We start from the raw sequence: 18,921 nt of genomic DNA on the forward strand, positions 1-18,921 counted from the left end.
GGCGTCTTGGAGGCGTCGATCGATTTACCAAGACTCATCAATTTCGAGAGCGTGTTCACTGGCCTGAGAATTAGCATTTGTTTATAGTCGTGTTTCAGGTTCCGCTTCAGCACGTCGAGTTTTTCGCTCGGTGCCATTGGAACCGTCATAGCACGAAATGTTTTTTCCATTTCCAGGAAATATTCCTGGAAAGATTCGTTGTGCATCCGTCGGCGCTGGAAAGCCTTCATCTTGAGCGTAGCATCAAGTTCAGGATGTACAAAATATACCTTGAGCTCGCAAACAAGATGGTTCCAGTTTAACAACCGGTTTTGCGCACGCATAGCCTGATACCAGGTCAAAGCATTGCCAGTCAACAAATGCATCGCAGAATTGAAAAGTTCATCTTCGCACATTTGTTCACACGCAGCGTAACTCGCTACGGTGTCCAAAAATTCATTTAGTCCAGTCCCTTCATCAGTTCCAGCATACTTCCGAATCTTCCAATCAGCGACGCGTTGCGGGTTTCGCGAGTAATTCCTGGGGGCACCATCGATCCGTTTCCCACATTTGTGGATATCGAAAAGTTCGGATATGATGGTCCCGCCAGCTGTTCGGTCAATTCAGGAACGTAAGGCAGGTTCTGAGTTTGGTACGGGGCAGTGAATCCAGTATTCTGTTTCGGTTTCTCGATTGGAAGTGATGGACATAGATTTTGTTGACCCGAAAATCCTCGCTTCAACACAAATTGATCGGGACTGGGCGCCAATGTTGGGCTAGGAATCTCTGGTGTATCAAATGAATAGGGTACGTCCATTAAACGCAAATCTTCCAGATCGGTCTGCAGATCCATCTCGGGAGCACTTTCCTTTTGATGTACTAGTGCCCGAAGTACACTGACGGATTCGCGAAGTGAGACTACTTCTTGAACCGTCTTTCTCAAAACTGACGAAATTGTTGTCAGTGAAGCAATCCCGCCCATTAGCATCTCAGTAGCTTTTGAAAAAGCATCAGACCCCTGAGACGCTAGGGCTCTATTATCGTCGGATTGCTGTCGTAATAGACCTTTCTCGTCCGACATAACCACCATTTTTCTTATTTTTAATCAAAAGAGTTTACATTTTTAAGAACAAATTCGTGGAAAACCGATTTTTAACACCTTTCCTGATTTTTCAAATATTTTTAAAAAAATCCAAAATGCAAGAATGTTGAATATTATTTTCACCAAATCAAGAATGGTGGGACACGAAATATTCACTTCGGCAGCACTGTTTTAAATATTTCAGATTAAATTATCGGCAACACTGCAATCAATGTGGTGAATCATAATACAACATTCACTAGTGAATCTAAACAATTGAGTGAATAAATTTACTGTCAAATCTTGTTTGGTTTTTTTTTCTGATTTTCTATATAAGCTTGGAACTTAACCAAGAATTGACTACCAACAAATCATTCCCTTGCCATCCAGTAATATAGGATTGCCAGAAGATAAGATATTACACGATTAGACTGCTTGTCAGGTCATATGTGAATCAGACACTTGCCATGGTTGACCAAGAGCAATTGAACCCCCGTCCAGGTTGAACCCGTTTATTATGTATATCAAGTCACTCAAAGCGTCACAGAGCATTTACACCTATCCGATCCGTTTCAGTTCCGTGCACGGACACCAAGCTTCATTCATACAAATCAAATGCTAGCATGCACACTTGTCCGGCACGGTACTGTTCCGGACAAATGCGAGCAGTGTATAAAAGATCATTGGCGTCCGTGCACGGTACTGAACCGTCACTGAATCGGATTGGAAAGGTGTAAATTTGGCTTTAAAGTATACTCCCAACACTTACTCGATTTTGTTGTATAGGAGGAGCTTATCGTACCCTTTTCGTTATAATACATCCCGGCTCAATGAATATTAAATATCTATAGAAATCTCATATGTTGGAGCGATATGATATTCCGTTTTGTCCCCTTTAGAGTTTGTATGTAATCGCTTCCCAGTCAAACCAGTCGGGATCCTGAACTAATTCCAAATCAAATACAACGCCCGATTGAGCCACAATTGACTGCTGCAGTTAAGCTGGAATCCATACAGAATCCATTCAAAATTGCGATCCGGTTTCCGAATGGATTTGACCGGGTTATGTATACAATCCACAATGCATATAAGATTTGTAAAGGGCCATATGCATGATTAGTCATCGGTACACTACAGGGTACATTACGTCAAAATTAAGGTATTCGATTCGTCACTACACCGGTGTAGGCGACACCCCACCATCCATTGAGAAGCCCAAAAAATGGTTTCAAAATCGTTCCACACGGGTCTAACGATGGACACCTGTTGGACGGTTATTTGGACGTCGTCCAACGTTGGTCCAACGAATGTCCTTCAATGAAAGATTTTGAAACCAACCGTTCTTAGAGGGCAGTAAAGTTCAACCGAAAAATACGCCGAATTTCCGGCAGGCTGCAGTTAGTATTATGGATCCAGTGACACAACCGACTCTAATAAGAATATTTTGTGTGACCGGAGCCAGAGTACTCATTAGAACCAGCCAGTATTCCAGCTGAACTTAAGGGGGCTCGTTCAAACATGCACCCAGTGGTGTAATCAACGTATATCTTTTACAATGCAAAAAATAAATGCCATTAGTTATAAATGCAGTTCTCATTATGACGACCCATCCACAGCATGAAAGTTTTGATATACAGAACATGTAACGTGTCCTAACGGTAACGAATGCTAATGTACCATGTTAACAACCCATAATCGCAAAACAGTCCCATATTCTACTGGATTCCCTATATACATGGGACCGACTTGCGATTATAGGCAGTTACTCGTGTTTAAAACGGTTCAAAGATTCCCAGTTAAACCAGCCGAAATTCTTAATTTCTTACTTTCTTCACCTGATACAAACGGACATTTCTTTTATTCACAACCAGTTTGAAAATGGTTAGAAACCGATTGCATGATTAGTTCATGGTCCATGGTATCCACAAGAACCTGGTAACGGATGCATGGTGCTCCTATCAGGCAGAATAACAAGAGCGTGATTTGAAAAGCGAGTATATTAAGTAATAAAACATTTCACGAGCAGAATAAGTATAAAACTTTGATACGAATTTCTAAAAGCTATTTGTAAATTACTCAATAGTATAAATCTATGCATCATTTAAAGGGTCGGAATTATATTGCGAAACAGTTTGCATTTTACGAGACATTGGCGTTATCGGCACCCATCTCCTTTTTCTTTTCTCGCATGATGTTTTGGTTCCGATAGAGGTACGAGTTCTAGGGTTTTTACATTTACTTTCCAGATTAATCATTCCAGAAGAAGATGACGGATGAGAGAACACTAACTATGCCTAGTATCGACGAGTATTGCATTGTGACAGTGTTCTGGATTCGGCAACTCCCACCAGATGTAGAGTATATGCTTTCAAAGATAGCGGAACACCTTTCCATTCGCGATTCAAGTTGGATTTGTCTAAAATCAAAAACATTGCTATTTCGACACAAACAGTTTCGCAAAAATATATCTTACCCCCGGATCGAAGTGTTAATCTGTTTCGATGTGTAATTCATACATACACACCACTACTAGAGAAGCTATTCTTATTCTGAGGGTTTTCAACATTATTCTGGTGGTTCATTGTCCAGTAAATAAACGGTTTATTTTGTTCTGCTGCTCCGTCAGTGATTCCCGCCACTCGTTCTATAAAGCTTCGATTAGTTCACCAATCACCTTTATCTGATAAGCACTATTTACACTCTCGGTGAAAATGAACGTGAACATGTGTTGAATACCTTCCATTCTTCACGGTGGAGGACGTCGTGAACAGTTTCATCAGCGAACACCGATTTCACGCTCAACTGGCAGTTTACAGTTTGTCAGAATGCAATTTGGTATTCGAAGGTGAACGTTCACCGTGAACAGCGATGACATTTATATTCACCACTCCGCATTAATTCCGCCCATCGTCGCGTTTACACTCCCGGTGAACAAGTGAAATATCCACTGCGAACATATTTCATCGTGGAATATTTAAAATGATCGGCGAATACGAATATTATTGCATTGGTTCAATTATATCGAATAATTGTGCATGGATTCGCTAAGTATATTAATGAACTATTGTTTAGTTCCATTTTCATCAATTTCTATGCACTAATAAGTGAGATATTGGAAAAAAAACAATTTGGTTCGCATCGAGTTCACGTTCATTTTCACCGAAGGTGTAAATAGGCCTATAGTTACAACGAAAAAGTCTATTACGAGTGGCTTAATTCATGCTGTTTTTTTTAAAATATTTGCAAGCGCAGCCTCACAGCCCATAGTTGACAGCTTAGTCGTTCATGGTCCAACAATAAAACGCACTTATATTTTAGCGTAACGTGAACAAATTGGTTTTTATTGCGTAGTTATTGTTTTTCGACAACCTGGAAATAATTATGTATTAATAAGGTACAATATTCGCAAACGTTTTCTGTAAACTTACCTCTTCAAAAGAAAACTGGTACAGAGCCATTGTAGTATCCTATGGATGTGTGCTTTGTTGATATTCTCTAGATATTCTAATGCCGATTGATATCCATCCAGAAACATAATCTCATCTCGCTTACGAAACGACCCGAACGCGACAGATGCCGACATTTTATTTTGCTCTGCTTGCGGTGAGGATTCATTCATCAAAACCAGAATGTAGGAATATAAAGGTGGGAACATTTTCGTTTTGGCTTTTTGAATATTATGGTTTTTTGCTTGAGAAATTTGACATGCTAGTCGACCCCGCGGAACATTATATCAACGAAATTAAGATTATTAACATTTGATGAAAATAAGTATGACGGTCAGACCCGCAACATGCTCATTCAAGAAAGAGATAACCGCAATCCTACATACAAAAATGTGAACACCTTTGTAGTTCGACATTATTGGTGACTCTTAAGTGATTGATCAACATTTGTATTGATGGCATAAGGGCATCTTGAAAATATTGATCATATACAAATCAAATAGGATTGACGTATTAAAGCAGTTTCGTCAACATTTTTATTGACAATATTCGTGTCTCGTGTACGGTCTGCTTTAGATTTTGACAAGTATGGATGAACTCATATTTCATATTCCCCACGCGAAATTCATCCAAATGGTGTAATAATATGGGGAAACGAGGTAAGGTAGGGCTTGAGAATGTTGGATGAAATGGGCAGTATAAAGAAGTTTTGATTTTTTCAATAGTTAAAGGCACCAAATCACTGCGGGAATTCGCAGACTCGATTCGAGGATGAACAACGAAGCATATCCGCACATAAAAATTTTTGACAAGAAAGGTCTATTGTCGAATCTCGTCCCTCATCTCGCACAAGACACGCAACAGGTCGTCTCCTACGAGCTGTCCGTAAAGAGATCCTTGGTTATCGGAAGGATTGGATCCCTGTGGAATTGCAGGTACGTCTGTACTCAGCAAATCTCCCAAAATCTCTCCATCCTCCCCTTGTTGGTTGTCGGAAGGAAGTGCTGTCTGTTCGTCACTGAAATAACTGTCATAACCTGAAAGAACTTCCTCCAACAACCCAGAAATTTCCTGGTTGACCTCCCCTACCGCATAATTTCGGATAACCTGAAGCCTAGACCTCAAATGAAGCAACCGTGTTCGGTAAATCTCCTTGTTTGGGCACCGGTACTGAAGATCTTCCTTGAATGTTAGTAATTTACCAAGGCAGATCTCCTTTTCTTCACCCACGTCACCCCGGAAATTACGAACTAATTCCCTCCGAGACGACCGCTCATGTGACAAAATTCCCCGAAGACGCCGCTGCCCCTGGACACCCGAAAGATCCGAATCAGGAAAGATAACAATGCTTCGAGATAGTAACTCAAAATCCAGCTCATCGAAATGCAAATGATCGACGCGCATGAACACACACGCTTTGTTGAATTTCTCCAACGCCATCATAACTCGCGCTATATTGGAAGAAATCACCAAGACACAAAGCATGTAAGTACTGGTACGGTAAAATTTCTGATTTTTCGCCCACTAACGATTCCCTTAAAATTTCAAGAAAACAAGCTGCTCCAAAAATGTCTCAAACAGGATTGAGAATTGAAGGCGATTGGCCACCGCAACCGAATAAATGACAACAACCTTCAAACTACTCGTCCGGCAGACCAAACACAAACAGCGCAATCCACAAATTCGGACAAAAAAAGAAAATACAAAAAATCGAAAAAATATACCACAAAAATGTAAATTATAATAAATATACGACCGCGGAGCAATATTGTGGAAGAAACCTCACCACTGTTCTACGAAAATCCTCGATTTAGTAGATGCACCCCACACTCCGGAAGAAAAAAGATGGGTGGGTAATGTCAGAGACATAACCGGAGTGAAGTAGAATACACTTTTGACTGGTTATACAAATGCTACAATTTCGACTATCTTTTGATAGGTTGTATTAAAAGCTGTTATTTCGTTATTTCTAATGAAAATACCGAAATATTGATACACGTACATCGAAATCTAAAATATTCGAACATATACATCCTCATATGGTAATCCTAAAAAGAGCATTTAATGAATGTTATTGTAAATTGAATCATTACACGAAACTGTCAACAAATCACACAAATGATAACTTTTTATTTCGTACCATTCTACTACATGCCGTTGATATTGTTCACGAGTGGCTCACTTACCATCCAACGCTCTTGGCAAGCCACTTTCAGATGCTTGTAATAACAAAATTTCAATTCGATTCTTTGTTGATAAATGATGGCCATGGCCCTGAAAAGGGCCTTTTGTTTGGCCAGTATTCGGAATTTACTTGGAGCTGGCGTATTTGTGCCATCTGTCTGAGACGGCGTGCTTGGCTAACTTTTCTGACAGCTGCAAACGGACGGCTGCTTCTTCTTCTATTCTTTGACAATGACAAATCGATATTGAGCAGCAGCATGTTAAGTTTTTATACCTGACAGCAGCACAATGTAAGCTCGTCCTTTTTTGTGTTGCCCTCAATATGTATTCTTCGTAGCTCCTCTTCTTCGTTGGTCGATACACAAGCAAATTTTGTTGAACGCGTCGGAGTGCTGTTTACTAAGTAGCTGTAATGGAATACCTTGCTGCTAAAGTGTTGAAATTGGAAGGAAATGCTGCCCGTGACAACAAAAAGACGAATTATCCCACGTCTTCAGCAGCTGGCGATTCGTAACAACGAAAAGTTGAACAAACAAGTGACCATTGCTCAAAGTGGTGTGCTGCAAAACATCCAATCAGTAGTGCTGCACAAGAAGACCGAAAAGAAAGCATAAATTGAACGCTGAAACTTGCAAATGAAATGCATATTGCTGTAAAAACCGTCCTTTTCAGGACGATCACACATTTTTGATAAAGAACAAAATTGAAATTGCGAGTCTGAATGGGCCAATCAGCGAACTGCATTTCTATCGAGCAAATTTACTCGCCAAAAAACCATTTCCCGACAGGAAAATCTGTGCTGGAACAAGCAATTTCTATGCGATTTTGTCGTCTTTTGCACATACATAGTTTATTTGGAGTATTTTTGGAATTATCAAGTTGTCAATTTGCAACATTCTTTGAAAATATTGTTGAACTTCCCAGCAAACCAGCAATCGTATATAAAAGTTTACAATAAATTACAAATAATGACAGACTAAATCAAAATTACAAATAGTGCAAGCAAAAATTATATTTTGTTGTAAAAAGTTCACATAAAATGCAAATCTGTGATCGAAATACAATGTTGACTTGAAGTTATTTATTAGTCCACTACAACTTAAAACAAAATTGTATATGCGGAATAATAAAGACAATTTTGAAGCATTGTATATACATTAATTTGCAATTGGATTAAACTGCAAAATCGTTCAAAAAATAGTCACCTCCTTATCGCACTTCGCAAATTCTCTGCCAGACTAGTTCAATATTTGAGCAATAAAAAATGGCTTGAGTACAGAATGTAGGTTGTGATTTGACAGGTATAGAAGGTATCATTGGAGTGCCATATTTAAATTGCATTATGGTATTTTTAGATCGTAATCACAAAGCGATAAAAATGATCAAATATAATCGTTGCTTGACAGTGTATAAATAGATGAGTACATAGCGGCTATGCTGGGAATACGAAGATCTCAGGTTCGAAACTGGAAGTAAATCGTATCAGGTAATTTTAATAATTGATGTTCCAGTAACTCCAACCTTACCCATGAAAAACATATCTACTAGTGTGGGCATAACTGTGTCTTATGAAGGAATTATGGAAATTCCATCCTGATTTTTTTATTTTCATAATATTATTTTTAAAAAAATACTTCTTGTTACCACATTGGGGACCTTAAGCTGCATAAACCTTCATGTGTGATTGTAAAGTTGATCACATATAAACTCAAAATGATAAGCTAGATGATTGCACAATGCTTCTTATGAGATCAAAATTCATCGTAAATCACATAGTTCTACTATACCGATTTGTTGTACGTATATGGCCTCCACTTTTGTTCACATAGAAGAGATCTGTGCATTTTATACAATCAATTCATATCGTTGAAGAGTGCAGTTAATCAAATTGCAACTTATTAAAGTGAATCAAAATGTTGGCTGGGTTTTATGAATGAAGGCACGAAATCGAGCGTTTGACCGTCGTCCTACTACCAGCATCAGAGAAGTAGCAGATCAGCATTTTTCGTTCCATGGCCCGTACTACAACAGACCGCTCGTAAGTTCACCGGAGGAAAGGCTCCATGCAAGCAGTTGGCAACGAAAGCCGTGTAAGAGTACCCCAGTCACGGTTGGTGTTCGCTACCGAACAGAAACTGTCGCCCTGCGAGAAATTCACAGCTATCAGAAATCGAGCGGGCCTAAATTGTGACCCAAAATAAACCACAAACCAACGAGTTCTTTTCAGGACCAGCCAATTATATTCCAGTAAGATATAAATGAATTTTTCGATTTCCATTGCCTTACAACCTCCCTCCCCCTTTCCTCCCGGGTTGAATTACTATCAATCTTGATGATGCTGTGCGGCGGGGGCACTAGTTTCCATTACAGTGGAAAATTTAGGTTTGCGCGTTTTTCCCAAAAGTTTTTTAGCTGTGCTGTTTTCAAGGAAGTTGTAGTTGAATTCAAAATAAAATAGTTTACTTCTATTGTCAGAGGTGGACCTTCCAACGAAAACTATTCTGGCTCGCTTGGAATCGAATTATACGGACCAACCACTGCTTTCACAAAATCCGTTATTTTCAGTAATTGTACATTATACAGAATTATTCACAACTATTTCCAATTAGCGCAAAAATCGAAGGTTTTCATTCAGTACAACAGCAGATTTTCACGTTTAATAAAACAGGCAACATTCTGGCCGAAAATTTTGAAACGGAGACCCTGTATCGAAACGTTAGAAAACGTTCGATTTTTGTAAATTGTATCATTACACTAAACTGTCTACAAATCACACAAATAACTTAATTTTGTGCCATTCTACGTGAAAGCGACGATATTATTCACAAGTGGCTCACTTACCATCCAACGCTCGTGGCAAGCCACTTTCTGATGCTTGTAATAACAAAACTTCAATTCGATTCTTTGTCGATAAATTGATGGCCCTGAAAAGGGCCTTTTGTTTGGGCAGTGTTCGGAATTTACTTGGAGCTAGTGTATATGGTAATAGCTTTGGTGCCATCTGAGACGGCGTGCTTGGCCAACTCCTCTGACAGCAGCAAATGGACGGCGGTTTGAATTTCGCGAGATTCTGCAAACGAACTGCTGCATGCTGATGCTGCAAACGAACTGAGCGTGAGCGACAGCATGCTGAGTTTTTATACCTGACTACAGCACAATGTAAGCTCGTCCTTTTTTGTGTTGTCCCCAATATGTGTTCTTCGTAGCTCCTCCCCTTCGTTGGTCGATACACAAGCAAATTTTGTTGAACGCGTCGGAGTGCTGTTTACTTAGTAGCTGTAATGGAATACGTTGCTGTTAAAGTGTTAAAATTGGAAGGAAATGCTGCCCATGACAACAAAAAGTCGAATTATCCCACGTCTTCGGCAGCTGGTGATTCGTAACAACGAAAAGTTGAACAAACTGCTCTCCGGAGTGACAATAGACCTTTCTCATCCGACCTCACCCCCTTCTTTCTTATTTTTAATCGAAAGATTACACATTTTTAAGAATATTTCCGTTAAAATGAGACTTTTTAGCGCTATCGTGATTTTTTAATGATTTTTTTAAGTTTGAAAAATGCAAGAATGTTGAATATTTTTTTCACTTTTGCAAGAATGGTGAGACTCAAAAAGTGTGTTTGGGCAGCACTGGTTTGTATATTTTTTCTTGAGTTCTTGGCAACGCGGCAAATGAAGTGGTGAGTCGCGGTACAAAATTCATTGGCAATGTAAACAAAATAAAGTGAACCTCTCGCTGTAGAGCATTGCATGAAAATGTTTAACCTCACCTATTTGACAGTTCAGAGAGTTTATTTACATGGTATTGAAACTAGCTCGCTCAGTTGTAATTTGTCATCATCATGCCATGTTCCGTTAAATTTGGCATTTCGACTTTTGTTGTACATGATTCGTTGAAGCGAAGACTCCATATCAAGAAGACTGATATCTCTTTCCTTCCCCCATACCCACTGAGACGTCCAAAAAATTGTTTCAAAATCGTTCAACACGGGTCCAACGATGGACGTTCGTTGAACGGTTATTTGGACGATGCCCACATTGGTCCAACGAACGTCCTTCATTGGACGATTTTGAAACCAACCGTTCTTAGAGGGTACAAACGAGAGGCGACAGAGGTTACAGCGCCTCTATTGGAAGAAGGGAGGAAGCTTTATGTAAAAATGTATATGTGTGTGTACATCACTATGGAAAGTACCACCTTTACCCGCAAGTGGCGTTGCTGTTACTGTCTCCGGATTCTGGACAGAGTTGCCAGTCTTCTTGATATGGAGTCTTCGGTTGAAGTGAGCCATTTCTAGGCAAACATTTGAAAAAGGCTTACTCCAAAATGCAAGTTGATAGTTGATGCAAAAATGGAAATTAAAAGTGTTTTTTTCTAATTTGATGCGAATTTGTTATACATTCCTAGCGTCATCTGCCCCTAGTTCTGTGCTCATATTAAATCCACATTTTGTGTGCAAACCCGAACAGGGTATTTCATACAAAAACACATGCACATGTTCGCCTGTGCAACATCACCATTTCTGACTCTAATCAAAACTAGCGTGAATTCTTTTTGCCTTGTGCGAATCGTTCTCGTGTACGCACCCGGTGTACGTACACTAGACTGCCCAGAAAAATAATGAATTTTTGAAAACTCAATCGGCCCACCCCTGAGTCGATTCCTAGTCCCATCAGGAGTACTTGCTCCAAATTTAAAGCAAATCGGACAAGTCTAGCTACCGGACCAACATGCTTGAAGTTTGTATGGGATTTTTCGACAATTCACATGGAGAAAACCCTCTTGCTCACATTTTCGCCACTAGGTGGCACTGTAGACATCAGATTATCACCAAAAGTGAAACTTAAGAAGATAATTCTATTGTCTACAACTTTGTTGAAGACTGCAAAGCTATCCGACTCGAATAGAAAAAGTTATTAAACTTTTAACGAAGTGATGTCTGAGTCTGTTTTGCATGGGGCCTAGCAGTGCATGATAGTGTATCAGTACTAGGTTTTAACAAACTAAACATTTTTGTGGATTAATGGTTAGATTTAGCTGAATAGTATGTTCGGAAGAATTGCAGTACATAGTACGAGTTATGTTTTGGTTAGAAAATTTTAGTTCAATCTGTGACCGCATAGATGGCGCCAACACTAACTTTTCAACGGAGACAGATAGAATATCGAGATGTTTGGAAGAATTACTGCAATATTCTTGTTCTACAACTTTGTAGAAGACACCTAATTTCTATCTCTCTTCGTTGAAAAGTTAGTGTTGGCGCCTTCTATGCGGTCAGATGTGGAGCTACAATTTTCTAACCAAAATATAACTCGTATTATGTACTACAATTCTTCCGAACATACTATTCAGCTAAATCTAATCATTATTCCATAAAAATGTTTAGTTTGTTAGAACCTAGTACTGATACACTATCATGCACTGCTAGGCCCCATGCAAAACTGACTCAGACATCACTTCGTTAAAAGTTTAATAACTTTTCCTGTTGGAGTCGGATCGTTTTGCAGTCTTCAACAAAGTTGTAGATAATAAAATTATCTTCTTAAGTTTCACTTTTGGTGATAATCTGATGTATACAGTGCCACCTAGCGGCGAAAATGTGAGCAAGAGAGTTTTCTCCGTGTAAATTGTCGAAAAATCCCATACAAACTTCAAGCTCGTTGGTCCGGTAGCTAGACTTGTTCGATTTGGCTCAAATTTGGAGCAGACACTCCTGGTGGGACTAGGAATCGACTCAGGGGTGGGCCGATGGGGGTCATTTTTTTCTGTCACTCTAACGTACACGGATGCTTGAACTAGAGTTTTTACACCGTTCGCTTGGGTTCGAGGCGAACCTGTACATGGAGACGAAGCATGTTTAAGGTTGAATGCGTGCACGAAATTTTGTACATAGTTACAAACCTGTCGATGCTCATGGGAGATCTTGTTCCAAGAGCAGATGTTCATGATAACTCTTGATCAAATTGTCTGAAACAGAAAATTTAGTAAGATTTATAAAGCTTAGACTTTTAGTTCTTCGATTAACCAAAAAAGAAAATAGAAAAAAGTTTTAATTTCGGAAAATGGCATCAAAAAAACTGAAAAAGCTTATATTTTAATGTTAAATTCGCTTACTTTTCTTCAAAATAATGTGGAAATTTTTTTTTAATTCAGTTTTCCGTGGCTCATCGACTGGCTACACATATTATGCACTCTCATTAAAATATGAAGTCAATCAGCTGAAAAGTTTTTGAGTTATCGCGTCTGCTAATTTGAAAAATGCGGTTTCATGAAAAATCCCTATTAAAGTCTGGTCATCAAATTAGATTTAACCTGAGACGAGACATGCAAATAGCAAAAAATCGAACGTCAAATGCAGCCAGTCTATTTAAACTATGTGAAGCAGAAAGAGAGGCTATGTGAGACGAACTATAGAATGAACAGAAAAAAAAGAAAACATCTATCGGCAAGTCACGTTTCAGTATTTAACTTATTTTTTCTACCTTTTGGTATAATATCAGGCCTTAAAAGAATTTACTTGCGTTTGGTGTCCAAGTAGAAACAATATGCGCAATCAAACGAAATAAAACTGTATCAAATTTTTAAATATTATAATGAATTTGACCAAAACTTTTTCTCAATGTTTACATTTGGCAGTTAGACTCTCTTCAAATTTTTGGGTAGAATTTAGTTTAGTTGTTGCAATCAATTTCATTTGGTTTGCTTTTTTGCTGAATCACAACGTTAGTCACAAAACATTTTGACCATCTTTGGTAATTGATGACCATTACAACCCATTCTAGGTCCGCTCCAGTTGCAGCTGTTTCGTCCCGTCCGGCACCGAGTCAACCGATGGTCCAGCCTGCGACGCGCTCGGCTGTTGCTACGTCAATGGCAGCCACCAGCCAGGGACTTGGATTAAAGTCAAAAATATCAGGTACGCCAGGTGGTGTTGCTGCAATCGGTTTGCCGTCGGACATTCCCCTAACCAGAATATTCAGCGGTTCCGATTCGAAGGAGGCAGCCAAAGAAGCACAGACTGCTTTGGTTCAGCAATACGCTCCGGCAGGACGATGCTCGTGGAAGATCACGCAGTTCCGGTCCTGTGCACAAGAACAGGCCGATTTGACCCTGTGCGAAGGTTTCAACGAGTCGCTCAGGCATTAGTAGCAGAGTCCTTGCACCTACAGCTTGTCCAGTGAGCAATTCTGACGAAACCACACCGTTCGCACCAAGTTGGATCACAATAATAAGTGCGACGTCGAGAAGAAGACTTCCCGAGACCTACAAGCAATGCTACAAGATTAAATAGCAGGGTGTTTTTAACGTGACCATAGTATAACGTAGCGGATTTAGACAGATTTATCCCGCAGAATAAGATAGCAAAATTACCCAAAAAGTAAGAGCTGACAGCCGAAGTGAAGAAACACACATCCTCTACAGAGGCAAGCAATAACGGAACGCGTAATTCCTCACAATGAATTGCTCTCGTCGTTAGATTAAATCCCAGGAAGTACAATTTTCATTGCATTATTTAGTCAACCGAAATTGAAGTCCTCAGTCGAGAGAGAGAGAGAGAGAGAGAGAGAGAGAGAGAGAGAGAGAGAGAGAGATTGATAGCAGCGGTCGTGACCAGAACCACCACCGACGCGGAAATCAAAAAGGCGCACAAAAAACGCGCTACGATGGCACCCAGATAAAAAATCCAGAAGAATTTACGGTTTAAGGAGATCTCCAAAGCATATAAAGTGCTGTCAGATGAGAAAAATCGACGCATCTATGACCAGTACGACAAGGAGGGTCTGATGACCAACAGTTTCCGAGCGGCACTACCATAACACACGGCACCGGCGACACATTTATATCCACAACATACTAATGACTTATCCTTCCGAAAAAGTGAATAAAATCTACTCTATTTAAGCAACAAACGTTTTGACTGTGCAGTTTATCATTCGCTGCCTAATTATTCCCTGCCAATTTGAACAAGACAACAATTGCAGATAGCTTTATTGCGGTGCCAAAATGATGCCAACTCGGGATGGAATATAACAAATAATTTCACCTTCCCAATATTCTTCCGGAATGTACAATCCTCTCCATTCTTATCAATCCTTCAAACTCCTTATCGTCAGTAGGGGAGACTGAGGAGACTTGATCCCCTTTTTTATTTTTCAGTCCAACTCCGTGGAATGATAAAAAACTATGCATTTTTTTGTAGTTTTAAATTGTTTCTAGGGATGACTAATAATCATAAAAAAATTACATGGAAATATTATACTGGACATGAGCTATGAGCATTTCTGGAAAACAACAAAAAAATGGAAAATTCTTAGATTAGTGAAGACTCGATCCCTAAATTGGGGACACTTGATTCCTTTATGAAAACGTGTTTAAAAGAGCATGTAGGGTAATAAGCCTATTTTTGCCCTGTTTCTACTATCATCCTACCCATCTGAAGCCTTTGGTTAGAGCAGCGTCTGCCATCTTTGCTCAACGCATTGACTCAAATGGTATTGCGATAATGGGGGTACTCGATTAGAGAAGAAAGCTGAAATAATAATTGTAGTAATAATGTGGTACCCTTCTTAATAGGGCAAAAACGGGTACATTACCCCATTCAATTTTATAAATGGATTGTAGTATTGATTAAATTGTTATGATTAGATATTATTATTGTTGTTACTACAAATTACGCATCTCTCACCTGATTTTTTTACGAATTCCCCAAATCTCCTTGCAATTATTTGAAAGCTGTCTTTATTATGGTTGAGGATTACGTCCCGGTCAAACCATTCGGAATTTGATTCGGAATCCTGAATGGAGTCAATATGGATTCCAAATCAAATGCAACAACCGATTCTGAGTCGGAATCGGTTGTTGCATTTGATTTGGAATCCATAATGACTCCATTCAGAAATCCGAACCGGTTCCGGAATGAGTTTAACTGGGGTATAGTGTAGTTAACAATTACAGTTATGTTTCTTTACGATGAAGCGTTCATTTTTGACATTTTTTTATGACAACACTGACTTCAATTGTTCTGGTGTGAATTTGGTTATTTTCAGTGGTGTGTATGAAGTATGGCGAAGGGGATCAAATCTCCACGAATTTGAAGGGATCAAGTGAACCCATAGCATCTATTTCAGAAAACTTTAGTGAAAGTATAGTTGAACAAAAGAATCAGCTCAATCATAACGTATTCTTATAATTGACATTCTCCTGCAATTCTGTATGCAAAAGTAGAGTATGCAGTGGGTGATTTTATCAATTTTATAAAAGTTTGAAAATTTGAAAAATAAATCTTCTTCAGTTCTTCTGAGACTTTTTTTAAATCGGTAAAAATTCGGTTACACAAAAGTCCAATTTCTTTTTTCTGTGTTAATGAAATTTATGTTTAGATAAAATTACGCAACTTTATAGTATATTCGATTAATGTATTCTGACCCACCTTTGAGCTACAATGATGGGATCAAGTCTCCCCGGGGATCAAGTCTCCTCAGTCTCCCCTACTGAGCACTGTTTTGCACTTGCCGGCTACATCAACGACAATGCGATAATCGGTGAAACTTTTGCTTCAATGTAACTTGAACACGAATAATAAATTGTTGAACTTGTTACCTATAAAGTTCAGGTAAACTTCATCTAAAAATGAGTTATCAATCGGGTCATATTGTTAGGACTTATCCCATGATCGAACAAACAACTGTGTACAAATCCTTATCCATCATCCAGAAATCAATCGTTTTATAAACCAAAGCTTGATCTTGTGATTCAGCATATGCCAACGGGGTTTCCATCCAGCGTCGATTGGTCAGTGTATGAACCAGGTTTCCAATGTTCCAATCCTTATCCTTCTTGAGTTGATTTTCTTCAAAGAGCATCGAAAGTATTCACGCAAGTTGAATCAAAAATTTTGCAAGTCCATGTGAACAAACTCTCTGAACTGTCAGAATAGTTAGGTTATACACTTTCGTGCAGTGTTCTATGTTTTTGACAGGTATATGAATGAATTTTTTTAGCATCAGTGATGCCAGGTCTATTTAAACAATAGCTTGCAGTAAAAATATAAAAGTCTGCAGATTTCCGCAAAAATCTTCATTCAATTTGACATAGAAATGTAGTGTGTTGATATTTTCAATGATCAGAAACGTTGAAGGCTGGGTAAAATTAGCTGGCTTAGGCTTTGTTCTGCTAAATATTCGTAATCTGCAAAAATCTGCAGCGAAACTGCAAAATCCGCAGATTTAGTAATATATATATGCAGATCTGGCATCGTTTTAGTATTCCCCAAGGGAATTCATCCAAATGGTGTAAAAATACGGGGAAACAAGGCAAGATAGGTATTCAGAATTTGGAGTTAAATGAGCAGCTCGCAAAATTTTTGATTTTTTCAATAGTTAGAGGTACCAAATTATCGCGGCAAAATGCAGTAACGCATCGGGGATAAAAAAGGAAGCATTCTAGCATATAAAAATTTTTGACGAGAAAGGTCTATTGCTCAGGGCAGTGTGTTGCCAAACATCCAAGCCGTACTGCTTCCCAAGAAAACCGAAAAGAAAGCATAAATCGAACGCTGAGACTTACAAAGAAATGCTCTTGTTAAAACCGATAAAGAGAGTAAAGTAATACGGCACCTTGGTAAAATGTTTGAGAATTGAAACCATTTTGGAATGCGCCTAGTAAAAATCTTTGCCACTTCACTTCAGTTTGTTTCTGACCATATTTGCAATTTGCGTACTGAAATAAATCATAATTTAGGGTTTAACCCAAATTGCTCTCCAGGGAGAAACAGTCCATGAAACAGAAAATGCAAACTTATTCTTTGAAATGATTTTGGTGGCCCTGAAAAGGGCCTTTTTTATAATGATACAAGTGAGTTCTAACTTCCAAATCCATACAAAGTGATGCAAACATGATACCGCTCATTGTACCGTCCGGACGAGCATGTTGCTCGTGTGGTAAGCGAGCACCCACTGATACAAAACAAGCTCGCGTGACCTGTATATATATAACATTCCCGTATGTAATGAAACGCTTACTTGCTCCTTTTTGAAGGCTCTGCGTGAGATATGCTTGCAAATTGCGCATTTTCCTCGCTGTTTTCGAAGGATTTTCTAAAAATCCTTGTTTTGGTTTATCTGTAGTAGTCGCACTAATTCCGAAATTTAATACGAAATACGTGCACGAATCTCCGATCAGATAGTGCAAAAATATTGCGATTTCGTCCGGTAGAACGGAAGATATTCGCATTTCAAACCTGGAAAAATTCCTCAACTGAAATTTTTAAAACGGGACCCCATATTGAAACGTTAGAAGTATTCTACTTCAAAAATATTTTCCAAAATAGGAAAATATTTTTTTCAGTGTGTTTTGCGCTGTGCGCCAAGTGTAAGTGGGGGTTAGCCCACTACTCGGGTTCTTGTTTGCCCGGCGTACCCTTCTTTTCAGGGCGACCTAGGTGCTCCTACCGGAATTTCGGGTTTTCGTATATAAACAAACAGAAAAGAGAAAAAAACAAGTTAACTAAATTTACCGACTTGTATTGAGATATCTGACGTTTAAAATACGCACACCGAGATCTCGCATTTTTATACTACCGCCCTCCCCTTAAGCCCACAAGCGGTTTGTTTTCCTCCTAATTCGCAGTGCAAATGATTTGTTTTCCTCCCAATTTAAACAATTAAAACGGCACAATACTAACGCAGCTGGATAAGTCTATTCTCCTCTAATTCTCCTTTGCTGCACTGTGTGCTGCACGCTGCTCGGCAAAATGCTGCTGTTGGCAGGAAGGCGACGGTTTCGTCCTACCGGCCGGGACAACAACGGCCGCGTACTCCTTTGTCGTTGGCTGCTCCGGCAGCGGTCCTTGACTTTTAGCTAGGGAGGTGAGCTTTGCTCCTTTGTAGACTCGTTCGGCTGATCCTTCACAGCGAGAGCGAAAAGGCGTCTTCTGGGTCCTTTATACTTAGCCGGGGAAGCGAGTTGTTCCTTTGCGCTTAGCTTCCTTTTCCGGCGACCCGACACCAAAGCACTAGTTCTCGAACCACGGGTCGGCACTTTTGCGGGAATACTCTTCCGCACACTAGAACTGGCTGGATTTGACCAGCGTCGTTCACTCACCTTGGCTCGAAACTTTCCAAACTTTTTACGATGGTCGCCTTCTGCACGACCAAAACAAACACCAACCGCCTCGCCGCATAGCTGTCACCGCCGATCCGTAGCATTATCAGCACACATTTTTCAGCAAAA

The 18,921-nt window shown here is 39.4% G+C and overlaps 1 long non-coding RNA gene across 1 annotated transcript; it reads left to right on the forward strand.

Moving 5' to 3' along the window:
* The first annotated feature begins 13,341 nt into the window (after window positions 1-13,341).
* LOC131692243 (uncharacterized) lies at window positions 13,342-14,600 on the forward strand. Its single transcript, XR_009305944.1, has 2 exons — window positions 13,342-13,412; window positions 13,473-14,600. It is a non-coding gene; the product is annotated as an uncharacterized LOC131692243 (long non-coding RNA).
* The last annotated feature ends 4,321 nt before the right edge of the window (window positions 14,601-18,921 follow it).

Source organism: Topomyia yanbarensis, chromosome 1 (genome assembly GCF_030247195.1).
Source record: "Topomyia yanbarensis strain Yona2022 chromosome 1, ASM3024719v1, whole genome shotgun sequence".
Lineage (NCBI taxonomy): Eukaryota > Metazoa > Arthropoda > Insecta > Diptera > Culicidae > Topomyia > Topomyia yanbarensis.